Source organism: Cicer arietinum, chromosome 1, assembly GCF_000331145.2.
Source record: "Cicer arietinum cultivar CDC Frontier isolate Library 1 chromosome 1, Cicar.CDCFrontier_v2.0, whole genome shotgun sequence".
NCBI lineage: Eukaryota > Viridiplantae > Streptophyta > Magnoliopsida > Fabales > Fabaceae > Cicer > Cicer arietinum.
In genome coordinates this window covers 39,902,830-39,917,638 of record NC_021160.2, presented here as the reverse complement: position 1 = coordinate 39,917,638, position 14,809 = coordinate 39,902,830, and the positions used below count along the sequence as shown (strand labels likewise).

The 14,809-nt window shown below is 28.9% G+C and overlaps 2 long non-coding RNA genes and 1 pseudogene across 3 annotated transcripts; all 3 read right to left on the bottom strand.

The window, feature by feature from the left end:
- Positions 1-13,616, bottom strand: part of LOC101510373 (uncharacterized) — a 67,186-nt pseudogene extending 53,570 nt beyond the window's left edge.
- Positions 3,634-4,617, bottom strand: LOC105851338 (uncharacterized). 2 transcript variants are annotated; one of them, XR_012163020.1, is made up of 3 exons: positions 4,374-4,502; positions 4,009-4,161; positions 3,667-3,919 (listed from the first exon to the last, which is right to left on the bottom strand). It is a non-coding gene; the product is annotated as an uncharacterized lncRNA (long non-coding RNA). The 2 variants fall into 2 exon arrangements; XR_003470901.2 differs by having other exon boundaries at positions 3,634-4,161; positions 4,374-4,617.
- A 9-nt stretch (positions 13,617-13,625) lies between the features above and the next one.
- On the bottom strand, positions 13,626-14,577 carry LOC101491491 (uncharacterized). The gene is made up of 3 exons (XR_012163021.1): positions 14,451-14,577; positions 14,132-14,230; positions 13,626-13,926 (listed from the first exon to the last, which is right to left on the bottom strand). It is a non-coding gene; the product is annotated as an uncharacterized lncRNA (long non-coding RNA).
- Positions 14,578-14,809: the final 232 nt, after the last annotated feature.

The following is a 14,809-nucleotide window of genomic DNA, read 5'->3' as shown; positions in this document are numbered from 1 at the left end:
TGGTTAATATTTAATTAGTAATGGAGATTATAAAATATTAATAATATTGTTAATATTATCATAGAAAAATAATTAAGCACTCATATTGATTAAATTTTTTTTAGTTTTGATGTAAAAAATAATTTCATTAAAAAAAGTCAGACAACAAATCAAAAGTCAAGACAACAAAAACAAAAAGTAAAATCTCTTCAATCTACACATTATTTGGATTATAAAGAGCATGCATATTTAACTAAATAATGGGCAGTTTAGTTGGTCTCACGTCTAACATGTAAAAAAATAAAACTATGAAAGCAAACATTAAAATTAATACAATATTCAATTATAGAATCAACATAGGTGGGAGATTGTTGATTATCGTTGAACGTCACAATCACATTTGAAACCTTAGTTTGTATCCAACCATGGAACAAGATTTTACGATCATCAGATACATTTCGACATAAAAAGATTTATGATTTACTCAAGTTGATAGGTTGACATGAAGCAAATTGTTAAGTATTAAACAATATTTGAATGGTCTGATCATCTTGAAAATAATCTCTACAAAAAAAATTGAATCCCCTCTAGTAATTTGAATTCCTTGAAGGACCTTATCTTTTTGTGTCTTATTTATAAGTCCAGAAGATAGCCAAGCACATAGGATAAAAAGATAAGGAGATAAAAGTTCCCCTTAGCAAAGACCTCGTTGAGGACAAAACTTATAATAAGAACTTACATTAAACAAAACAAAAAAAGACATTGTAGAAATACAATTAAAAATCAAGCTCTATCATTTTTTCAGAAAAATTAATAGACTGAAAAACCTAAATAAATAAAAAATCCACTCAATATGAACATATGCCTTTAAGATTGCAAAACCTAAATAAGAAAATTTCACTCAACACGAACATATGCTTCAACTTTAGGTTGACACACCCATTTATGCATTTAATTTATTTTTTTCTCGTATAATGAAAAAATTCAAAAGCTAGTAAGGGATTATCAGTGATTAAATGTCTTGACACAGAAGTCCTTTGAATTTTTCCAATTATATCAGGGAGAATTAACTTCAGCCTATTTGCAATTATTTTTGTAATTATTTTAAAAACGACATTGCAAAGAGAAATAGGTATAAAATCACTTGACACTTTTGACTTTTTCTTTTTCTTTTTTGGAATGAGACAAATATCAGTATAATTAATGCTACTTGAATTTCCACCACCATTGAAAATCTCCAAAACAAGAGAAGTCACATCCTTACCTATTATACTCCAAAATTGTTGACAAAATAAAGTTGACATTCCTTCAGGACCTAGGGCAGCACAAGACTTTAAATTTTTAGCAACAAAAAAAACTTCATTTTTTATGAACTATGCTTCCAATATGTTACACATCAAATTTGACAATCTATCTTTGATCACTTTTACAGCTTCAAAAATTCTTTCAAAACGACTAATAGAGAAACGATCTGAAAGAAATTATTATTCATCATCATCATCAATTTTTTCCCACGATCATCTTAGATATAATCCGCTCAATTTCTAAATTTTCTCTGAGAAGCTTTTTGATGAATTTTTTTTTTTTTTTTGTATTTTTATCTTCATGCTTTAATCACAAAGACGAGACCTCTGAGCACACCAAATCTTCTCATTCTCCATCAAATTATCCAATCTAGCCTTCATTCTTCTAATTTCTAAAATTATTCCCTCCTGGCATGAATGTTTATTAAGATCGTTCAACTTCTTTTGAGCAATTTTTATTTGGTTGAGAACATTACCAACCCAATTAGAAAGATTATTCACACAACAACTAATTTTATAAGACACGGACTCTCTTGCCATCTCCCAAGCACTTCTTACTGAAGTGGAATGAACAGTCACAAGAAATGGGATTTGAATTGTGACTCTTTTAAAATTTAATTTATGCACTTTAATAGGTGTTTTACTCAAGATTAAACTTGGTAATCAAAAGTTGATAAGTAATATCTTAACTAACTAGAACGCTTTAGACAATTTATATGAAGTTAAGAAGTGGTAAAAGAAAATAATAATAGTGAAGTGTAATTTATGTGTGCAAATAATTAAAGATAATAGATAGAAAGATCACACACAAAAAGTATATTAGTTCACCCAACTTGGACTAGCTCAGTCCTCACAACCGTGAAATTTTCACTTTGTGCTTCAAAATCAGAACGTTCTACTTCACACATTTTCTCTTGATCACGCCTTGATCAATTAAAATCTTCACCTTTAAACATCGAAATGATATTTATAGTTGTCTTTCAATCTTGAAATGATTTTTACAATCAATTTTTAATCTAGAAAGGATTTTTACAAACACAATCTAACATAAAAGATAGACTTGAGTTAATTTCAATGAGAATGATATAAAGTATTTGAGATCTAATAATTCCTATCTCTTTGTTTGAAATAAATGAAGACAAACTCAATAAATGATGATCTACAAATATAGTGAAGTGTGTTGGAGTTTGTTTGAAGAATTTTTGACTTGTTCTTACTTGAAATAGTGTTGGTAGATTGCAAAATTGAACTATTACATTCATCTTCCAATTGATCTTCAATTTATACATGATGAGAGGCTGAATATTTTGTTAAAACTAAATATAGTCATTGGACACACTTCCCAAGGGGCCAACAATCTTCTAAACTAATCTCGTTAAGTGTAGTGTAATTATGTCTAGAATGTTCTTGATCAACCCAAAATGTTCTTGTTTTCGATTCTGATGGAAAACATGAATGGGTGTGAATATAAGTTATCACATGTCAATTGGTAGTATTCTAACTCATAAGCATGCAAGGTTTTTTTGCATAACAATACAAACACAATGTACTCGTGTCCTCGTTGTCTTTCCACTCAACTCAATTAATCTAGATATCATTTTGTACATCAACCTGCATGTGTTTTTTGCAAGTGGACATTCATTATTTGAGTTCTTGAGGTTTAATTTGTGTTTGGGTGGCCCATGTGTGAATTATATCAATCTAGAACAGGCTTTAAATGATCCTAAAATTGATTCATTTGTCTCTTGTCTTTTATTTAAGACAACCATAATGTTTCGCAAATATCTGGAGATCAATCTGCATGTTTTTTTGCATGTAGGCTTTCAAGTCTTGACTTTTAATTTCTCATTAAATATTGAAAAACTCATGTGAGAAATGTCAATTAATTTACAACATGTTGTCCTTCCAAAAAGATCCATATTGTCAATTGTTCTTTAGTAGAACAACCAGAACATCTTGGTGAATGTTCTTCCACCACTCTTTAACAACAACAAACCTAGATAAACTTCGTACATTTTGAAAACTTATTCATCTCAAAATATTTTTTCTTAGTTTATGAGAGTAGTACACAAGTGAGATTTTTATCTCGCATTATAGCTTTTTGAACACTCTAACTATCCGTGAATTTCCAAGCCCACGATAATATTTTTTTGAACACTCTAACTGTCTTTGGATTTTCAAGTCCACGATAACTCCAAGTTATACATCTCATTGTCTCCAATAGCCCCGAAAACTCCTTATTGAAAGGGGGAAAACAAGACTCCTTATTGAAAAGGAAAACAAAACTTCCTTATTAAAAGGGTAAACCAAAACTCCCTATTGTAATTTTTTTTTTCGTCACAAGTCGATGTACCCAAAAGTCAAATTCAATTGAACAATAACAAAAACAAAATTAGATCTTTAGATGTAAGTAAAGAATTATATTTCATCCACATTAGTAGCTATATAAGGCCCCCACCAGAAGGGCAGGAACATTAGTGCACAAAACATACATAAGATGTTGTTATTCTTCAGAAATAGAGTTCTAATTAACTTACTCCTAATGAACATCACCAACCATGAGTCAATTCCCTTCTTCATCTTCATAAGTTAACACATGGAATATCTTTGGTTTCACTTTATCCATCTCACTTCCCCTGTTTCAAATACTCAATAAGTAGACAACACAACAAAAGCATCAAAAAAAATTAGAACATACGTGAGAATTCATTAACAAGAACTTTACAGAGAATTGTAGTGTTAAACATGGACAAGTATATTGCGTTTTCTTCCAATTGGAATGCCTTCCATGTACACCTTCACAAAGATGATACTATGATCATTTACTTCAGCACCTTGTGAAAGAGGATGGTTTTGTTGCCCTTGGCATTATCCCATACTATAAAAATTATAAGAATGACAAAAAATCAGCACATAATAAATTATATGAATGATTGTGTACATTAGACAGATTGAATAGAAATTAACCTTGAAACAGAACCAAGATGAAAAATCTATGAGGGAAACAAATGAAAGATATAAAAGATTAAAAGACTAATAATATAGAGAAACAAAAAATGATTGACAAAAATTGGTTTATGGGCACTTTACATTTTGTTGAAAATATGTATAAAATTCCTAAGCTCTCTATTTTGTCTCCTCGTGAACATAACATGCCATGTAGAAGAGTTGGTTATTCAAATCCAAGGGCTAGACAAGCAGTGAAAGTCTAAGTGTGTGGGTTAGGGTTTGAAACAAATGTGGGAGAGAAAAAATGACAAGTGTAAAACATAAATAGTGTTCATATTTTTACTATTTTAATTTATTTTAAGTGTGAGTAGTACAGACCGACGGTTCAAATTGCCATAATGTAAAAAAAATTATGTCGCTTCACTTCATAAAAGTGTCATTTTACACAATATAAAGTGGTTGTTTTATAAAACCGCCACAATTAACTTTTTTTGTAATGACTAGAGTAGTTTGTTTAAGCATAGCTACGGCAAAATCTGGTTCTTGTGAGTTTGCGGTACACTCAAATGTTCAAGCTAATGTAAGAATGAGAGGTAAAGAATAATGCAACTCTTGTTGTTGGGTTCGTTTTGATGGAGCCTCAAATTAGGCTAAATCAATTTTTCTTTAGATGTGTTGTGTTCCTCTTTAGAAACATAAAAGTTAATCATCTAAGTATTTTGAATACTAAGTATTAAGTTTGCTTCAAATTTAGTCTTATCATGTCTACATGTTGGCCTCACTTCAACCAATAATTTCATACTCCCCATCCATCTAATTTTCATAATTTTCAATTTTCTATTGTGGATTTCTATGGTCTCTTAGGATAATATAGTTGTCATACTATTGTGGATTTTGAATACTATTGTGGATTTCAGACTTCTCTTGAAGAATAATATAGTTGTCATATAACTCGATCTCTACCACAACATCCATCTGCTCAATTCACACGACTAAGTGTTGTGATTAACAACACTTTTTCTATCACTAATGGATCTTGGTTTCTAGAATTAGAAGCCTTCTATAATGTTACATGTGATCAAAAAATTATTTGATAGTTATCTACCTTGAAGGTCTACATTAGATCTTCATTGAAATGGTAAAGGTTTGTGAATTCATCCCTCTAGTTCTAGGTCTTTGCAACCTCCATTCAAATGAAACATATTGCTTAATCTTCATAATATCTTCCCATGAGCCTACCATTAACCAGAACCTTATTAGTGTTAGTCAGTTTGCAAGAATAACATGTTTATCTCGAGTTTCATGTTGATCAATGTCTTGTTTATCTCAAGTAACTAATGTCGTTCTTGTTTGAGGGCAAGTTGGTTTTGTTGGACTTTATGAATTTCCCAAGTATAAAAACCCTTTTTCAAAATAACTTTAAATTTTGTGTTTTCTTGTATAAGTCTGTATCCGATTCTTGTTTATTTAAAATATCATCAATGAATCGATACGAATATTCAACACGCTTAATACTCGAGTCTATCACACTAAAAAAATTCTTTTTCCAATATTCAATGCAACTAGAGTTTGTTGTCAAGTATTTCCCAACAAACAAAAATAACATGTTAGTTTGGTTAAAAAATGGAGACTGTATGATTATGTAAGTGGGTTAAAAACCTTCCATTGTAGAGATAATCCAAAGTCATTGTCGACTTTTGTGAACCTTTGCAATGCGTTATCAAGGCCAATTGTGCAGAGACATGTTTATATGTGCAATCTATAACAATTTAATGATAGTATCATCGTGTGAAAATGGCATCTTCAAAGTGTAAAATTGTGTACAAATGACTCATTTTAAGGTTCATGTCGCAATGCAAAAAAACACTTTCATTGTGCAAAATTGTGTGTCTTTTACTCTAAAATTAGACGTCTTCTCTAACTTTGGCCACTCCCTGTATACCTTTTGTACAAACTTCAAAGATCATGTTCGCCAAATCCTTAGTTTTCCTCCAAAATAAACATTCACATCATTACAAACTTTTGAAATGTTTGTCTAGTCAACAAACTATCTATTCTGATTGGATGAGACTTTCCAATAATTTGACTTACATTTAGTGTATTTGCTACCCACTTGAGTCCATCGTACAATGCATTGCAATACCGCATCATATATTTGATATCAAAACATTATTTTTGAAATAAAACTTTAAACAATTCAAAAAACCCTCGAACATATTGGATAAATTATGTCGAATCAAAATATTCACCAAATATCTGAAATCGTAAGCACTTTGAAATGTCAGTCAAACAACTAATTCATTAAGCAATAGTTCGAACATCAACAATATTTCCCCAAAATATAATGAATTGACGTCGTGGATAACATTATGTTCAAAATTAAGCCCTTACGGTGGAGCAGATCAACAAAATGTAAATTGAATTTCCATATTAACAATTATCATTAATTGAGGTAGCTTACCTTGGTTGTAGGTTAAAGTAAGACTAACTTGGATAAGTCTGAGAGAATCCATTTTAGCCTTGATATATTCTAATAATGGGCGGGTTCAAGTTACGGTGGAGGTGTAATTTGGTGTTGAAATAACTTGATAAATTGTATCCACTGAGACAAAAAAATTGTCGTGAACAAATAAAATCAAACTTCTCATATCAAAATTGGATTTGGATGATGTTCTTCAAAATTCGATTTGCACAGTATAAAATTCTTAAAGTTGAAATCACGAGAAGATTGAAAAAGAGAAAGAAAAAAACTCTAAAAAGATTCGATTAGTATGAGATGAGAAGAGGTTATGATCTAAATCAAGTTTTAATTTATAGTTGAGGAAATTATTATTGGTATTTGGGTGTGAAAAGAACGTTCGTTAATAATTTATTGTTTTTTTTTTAGTTATTGACATGTTTTTTTTTAGGATGCTTGATTGTTAGAGTATACATACTTATAATAGTGTAAGTACATTGACTTTATAATAGTGTGAATATAAGTGATCAAGTGGATCACATATAAGTGATAAAGTGGATCATATTGATAAATTGGATTTGCACCGCACCCAAAAAAATCAAATCAATTAAAATGCTCATAAATTGAAATAAATATTGAAAACAAATCAGTTAACCAAATTAATGCAAAAATCAATTTAACATTTAAAAAAAAAAATTAAACTCAATTAAGATTTCTTTTTTAGAAAATTTTTGAAATTTATTTTTCTCAAAAAAATTACATAAAATTTTTTTATCAAAAAAAATTAAATCATTTTTTTCTAGGAAAATAATTGAAAACTTTTTTATATCTATTTTTTTCAAAAACAATTTCTTAAAATATAAAAAAACTTTTGTCAAAAAAAATTTGAAATTATTTTTCCTAAACATATTTTCGAAAAGTAATCATAATTTTTTGTCAAAAGAATTTTCAAAATTCTTTTCCCCAAGAACTTGATTAAAATCGATTTTAACTTTAAAGTGGTTGATATTTAGAAATCAGCTTCAAACCGGTTCAAAAATGCACTGAACTTGATTCGAAATTAATTTTCAAAAATTGAATCAAATCATTAATGTGGTCCAACGCAGTAAAGTTTTTGCATCATAAACACCCCTAATCAAATTCAATATAACTCAATAAGAATATTTGTTACCCAAAAATAATAAGAATTTATTTTTTCTTTAATTTATTCATTTATATGATTTTGTTTGTTTTTACTCATAAATTTGAGTTTGTAAAAAAATATTTGATTTAATTTATCATTGTTTAAAAAAAGAAATATTTAGTATATAAAAAATATTATTGATATAAAATATTTAGTTGAACTTATATATATTATAAATAATTATATCTTACTTTTGAATTAGTTATTTAAAAAAAATTGTGACATTTTGAAACTATTATTTCATATAATTAATTACATTACATTTAAATCAATGAAATAAAATTTAAGGCACTAACTAAATTATTGAGTTCAAATGATTAATGAGTTTCATTAAGGTGAATCGTTCAGAGAATAAGAATCTACTAAAATAGTTATTGATCATATTTTACTTACCTAACGATCAAACTCTAGATTACTAAAGCATCATTCTCCTTCGAGACAGATGATTTAAAAAAAATTAATTACACTTAAGAGAAAACATATTTGATTAAGTTTTATTGCTATCTAATTCAATTGTTTATTTTTCTTTTGTTATAAAAGAATATCTCGTAATTTCTTTAAAGAGAGTTTTATAAACATATTAAAAAAAATTGCGTTATTAAAAAGATAAATTTTATTATATTAAAAATTGATAGAAACATATGTGTAATTAATTTATATAAAAAGTATATATATTTATGAATTAAATATGTTTTTAGTTCATATATGTATATATCTTTGTTTTAAATAGTCCTTTAAAAAAAATTCTTTAACTTTTAGTCTGTTTAGCAGATATGTCTATAGTTAATTTAACTCATGTATGCTTTTTTAAATTTTGAATTATTTTTTACAACAAATTTAGAATATTAAGAAAATCTTCCCCAAAAAAATTGATTTTCTTTCAACAAGAAATTAATTAAATATAAATTATTTGGCAACAAAAGCTTAAAAATGAAAATAATTAAAAATCTTAATCTATACGGTATTTGATCAAAAATATCTGGTAATTTTTCTTATTAAGACCACCATATTAAACATCACAAGTAGAAGAAAAAATGAACAATTAAAAATAAAGATTAAATCAATATCTTTTTAAATGATACACAAACTTCACGACATAATAATGAGATACAAAACAAAAAATAAATATAAAAATCTTCTTAAATGTCTCGATGAACAAAGTTTTGCACTTATGTTATAGAATGTAGTTATTTATTTATTTATCATTATACCTTTTCCTTGACTATTAGTGCGAGTAATCTTCAAATTACTTAGTGAAACAACAATTCACCTCACATTTGTGTGACTAACTCTCAAACTAATTAGTGAATGATATTTGATTATAGTTTTAATTCTTTAGACCAAGTTGTCAAATCCTTCTTTTTCATGTCATTTGTTCGTAAAGTTTTTATTTCTTAGTTGTCATATGTTAATGATTTAGTTTACTTCAAATTATATTTAATTATTTTAATTTGGTTCATCTCAACACACCTAAGGAACATATTTATCCTAGCAAGCATAGTTTCAAAGTTTCAATGTATCCCTAACAATATGTTCATCACTAAATTTTGCTCAAAAACCAAACACAGTAGTGGTATTGTAGAATAAACTTCAAACACATAATTCAAGTAAAACAAGCTAGCAAAGATGTCATCACAAACACTCCAAGAGGTCAAACGTCAAAATATATTTATTCTCCCACACTAACAATAAACATGATCCTCAATACATAATATATATATAAATTGACACAAAATAAAAAAAACGTTGCTTGCTGAAACTTACAACTTACCTATATGGGATTTTTATTTTTCAATTTTCTATTGATTCTACTCTTGCTTTGTTTGATTCAAGCACTTTGCTTCTATGTTGTGCATTTGCATTCTTTCACATAAGGTGCTAGAACAAGCTTGAGTTATAGAAAATTGAGAACTAAGTTGGTTCAATATTATCATTTATTGAAATCTTCTTGCAACTATTTTTTTGTGTATAATTGCCCAGAAAGAAAGAAAAAAAAGTGAATATGTCTTCTTCCTCTCCATATGCATGATTCTTTTGTTTTCTACTTGATGAATCCACCTCCATGCCTCTAAAACTTTCTTTACTTTCTGCAATTGTTTCAGGTGAAGACTCTGGTATTTTGTTGAGTTTAGATTCCAAGGTAGGACATTTAATACATTACGGATTTAATTAATATCTTACCAAATTAAAGTTAAAGATGTTGAACTTTTTTTAGGCATACAACAATGCAACAATGGTTTGGTAACCAATAAAATTCTTAATTAAAAGAACTAAAATTTAAACAAATAAATACAAGGATAATTTTTTGTGCTAGGAAAAAATAAATAAAATTTCAATATTTGATTTTCAAATCTCACTATAATCTTAATTTTATTTTTAAATTGATAGAAAAATTTGATATGTTGAAGAACAAGTTCAAATATATTTAATGTGTGTGAATTTTGTACTAAATTCTTTGAAATAATAATTAAAAAAAAAAACTAATTTTTAAAGACATGATTACTTTTTGTTACGTATGTAAATCTATATCAGTTTTTTTTTTTTTTAAATTACTGTGTACAATTCAAAAGAAGCAAAACCGATAAGAACCAAATTAAATTGACATATTATGTAAAAAAACTAAATTGACATAATTTAAATGTTTTTGAAATTCTTTTTAGAAACTGCTAAATATTATATAAATATCAATTCATAGTACAAGTTTACAAAGAATTCTAGAAATGTTTTCGCAATTTTATGTAATAAATCAGGTATTTAATCATTCTAAAATATTTTTGGTAAAATATGATTTGATATAGTTTGCTATGCTCTAGATAAAGATTGTACATGAAATATCTGTTATTTTTTTTCTATTTTTACAAAAAATATCCGTTGATTTGTTGGATTAGATAAAAATTAATGTGTAATTTTGAAATTTTAACTATTTTAAAATATATATTTGATATTTTAAATTAATAATTTAATAGTTTAAAATTTTTTACATTATAGACTTAAAAGGTTAAAATGGGATGTATACTGTATTTTAAATTAATATTTACATCATTTCTTACGATTTTAATTCCTAAAATTACATTTGTTTCACTTAAATATTTCGTACTAAGATTTTTTATAAGAAAATTTTAGTCTTTTCTTTCTCATCTAAATTGGTGTCAAAGATTAATATAAGAGTCAGCTTAATGAGATTTTCCAATAGCCTTACTTGTATTATGTCAACCAAACAACTGATTTATTAAAGAGTAGTCCGAACGTCAACAACATTTCATCAAAATAGATTGAATTGACGTTGTTGCGCAATTGTTGGTACCTTGATATATTTGTAGGGATTGAAGTTTAGTGTAGTGGTATGATTTGGTGTTCTCCACTTTGGTAAATGAATAACTCTAGAAAACTCAATATCGATTGAGATGAAAAGATAGTCATGAACAACTCAGCATATCAAATTCATACTCTAAATTTCACGCTCAAACTTCCTCGATAAAATTGGGTTTAGATCAGGTTTTTCGAAATTCTACTTACACATTGTTATTATTTAAGTTGAAATCAGAAGAAGAAAATGAGAGAGAAAAAAAAATTACTCTCAATTTAATTAGTTTGTTTATTGGATGGAATGAAAAAAGCTTATGATCAAGGATGCATTTTAGAGTATAGAAATACATTTTGGTATATATTTGAGATTTTAAAATAAATTGCAAGAATAGCATATTAAATGTAATATTTTAGTTGTACTTAATTTTTTTTTTATAAATATATTACGGCTTAGTAAGTTTAAAAAATAAGTCATACCCTTAACTTCAAAATCCTTCATCCGAACATACCACAAGTTTGTGTTATCAAAGTGTAGTTGTTTAGTAATAGTCGTTATTATTATAGTGTTGTTTTAGATTTTATTCTTCTGATTATTATTATAAGCAAAATATTGCAATTCTCATAACAAAACTTCAATGCTACACTTAAAGTTAACAATACTTACGTTCAAAATATTGCAGATCTTATACGGTCTTTGGCTTGGAAATATACATCTTAAAAATGTAAACTACAACTAAGTTCAATTTTTTACTTTCTATTATCACTGAACAATTCCAATTTCAATCCAACTTATTTAATTTAAACAGGTCTCAGTGAAGATAAAATAATTTTTCTGCAAATCACAGTATATTTAAAATAGTCTATCATTTACAACATAAAACTCAATTGTACCAATTTCAACTCCCTCATTTCAAATTGGAAATAAATTTTCAAGGAGAAAACTATCCACAATTATCGTTTTAAAACTAAATAAAATATCAAAAGAAACTTGCATAAAAAATGACAATAAATATAAAAAAAATAAAAGAATCAAAAGAATAATATTGTCATATAATACATATTTTTACAATTTATGTTTGTTAGTTTCTCTAAATTTTACAATTTATATTTGAGTTTCTCTAAACTGTAATCTCTAGCCCAAATAAAACACCGGCATGTTTGTGAACTTCATTGTTGCCAAAGTAGAGATCATTCATTCTTTTTAGATGCAGATGAGACTCTCCAACCGCCCGACCCACGTTCAATGTAGTAGCTACTCGCTCAAGACCACCGTACAAAGCATTGTAGAACCGAATTATATGTTTAATATCATAAACATTGTCTCCGAAAAAATTCCTTAAAACGTACAGAAAATCTTCCAATTTGTCGGGTAAATTCTGTCGAGTCAACGTCTTCACCAAATATCCAAAATCATATGCACTGGAATGTAACCCAAACAACGGATTTGTTGAACACGAGTCCAGACGTAATCAACATTTCACCGAAACGAGCAGAATCTATCCCGTGAGAAATATTGCGATTGAAATCAATCCCTTGACGGCGGAGCAGCTCAACAAGCAGGATTACAAAGATCACGTTCTATGTCAAAATCGCAGAAATTGAATTGCCATACATAAGCTTTGTTACTTCCAAACTGAGGGAGATTACCTTCAGCGTCAGTTAGAGTGAGGCCGACTTGAATGAGTTTCAAATCTTTCAAGTATTTATAGCAATCAGCCGGTTGAAGTTGGCGGCGGTGAAAAGGGATAGTGGCGTCAACGGCAGAGAAATGAATAACTCCAGGAAATTCAGTATCCATTGATACGAAAGGATACCTACCAATAGCTTCACGAATCAGATAAAACTCGTATGCTAAATTGGACGCCCATACTTCTCTGATCAAAATCGATGGAGGTTCTTGATTTGGCTTCGACATTGTAATCGGATTCGAGAGACGTATGAGAACAAGAGAAAAACAATTTCTTGATACTGAAATCGGATTCGAGAGACTTGAAAGAGATAAAAAGAACGCTTTTCTTGATTGTGGTGTGATGAGAAAGAGTAGGAGGGATTGATTTTTAGTTCAACAAAGACCAAAATAGCATTATGTACAGCAGTGTAATTGTGGGCTCCATTCAGTGGCAGCCAAGACGGTAGGAAACTTAAAAGTAAAACTATTAAACGACGTTTGTTTAAAAGTAAATATAGAAGTGTGTGGAACTGTGGTGTGATGAGAGAGAGTAGGAGGGGTTATTTTATACGGCGAAAGGTGTGTGTAACTGTGGGCCACATAGGCGCCATGGGCCTCGATGGCATGTTTATATCGTGGATTTTTGGCCTTCCGCCACCATCGACGACACTGTCCGCAAATGAAGTTTATGAAATTGTTATGTTCTGAGTTACCATTGTAGTCTGTGGGGACATTATATAAAAGGGCCATTCTTGCCACTGATATGATCACCTCCACCTCTAGTTATAGATCAACCATGATAAATACATCTTGATGTAAATAACCAATTTACTTTTTAGATTTACCAGAAACATTAAATTTGGAAACTCGAGATAGGACAACTGGGTTGGCATTAAAATATAGATTTATCTTGAAGTCATATTGCCAATAAAATAAAGGTATGAGAGATAGATGTGAATAAGGTAAGAATATGCAGACCTGGCTGCCCACCCAGTTGCAAGTTAGATATAATTTGACCAGCGTTAAGTGTTTTTTAGGCAAAAGAAATCAAAACAGAAGGATTTTCATTCCCAGGAACCTGTCCAAAATCAAAATTTGCCCAACACATAATAGCATAGTGATCTATATATTCATCTATAAATATAGGATGGAGGTGATTTATAGATACCATGAAATCACCTGCACCTCTAGTTATAGGATTTTCTTATTATTCAATTATTCAGGTAATATCTATAAATAACTTAATTATATGAAGATGAACACAGAATCATAAGAAAACGCACTTTGAATTGGGCAAATGATGCAGCATGAGCTACGAGAGCCTGACTACGCTGCTGATCCACAGAGAAAAGTCGCATGTTCCCTTTAACCAATTGTAGCCTCTATAATGCAAAATAATATAAAGAAATAAACCAAATAGATTAGGCTTGCTAAGATCACAGTTGAATGAACATAACTGTCTATATAATTATACACAATAAATGTGGCTGAAACAGAGGTGAAGATAAGCACATATGGTCTGAATGAAAAAGCTAATTATAGTTGAAAATTTGAAATGGGTTTCCCTATGATAGCCAACAATGACAGGAAGCAGAGATATACCTCGGGGGAACCAGGAGCAATACCAATAAGACCAAAAAAATTTCCGTAGGATCGCATCGATAATTGATTATCTGGTTGTTTGCCAAAGCCGCTGTTCTCTCAAACATCTTAACAGGTTCAGAATCACCTACAAGTTACGGTAATCAGAGATCATATATTAGTAAAAAATTTACAGACGGGCTACAAGCACATTAAGAATGTGTAAACCGAAATATGTAATACCAATAAAAATGTTAAGTACAAGTAGATAATCATCATTATCCTACCTTCTTCAATTGACCAGTGGTATACAGAGGTTTGTGTCTCAATACCCAACATTATGGGGCTAATCCACTTCCAGAAGACTACCTATACATGAA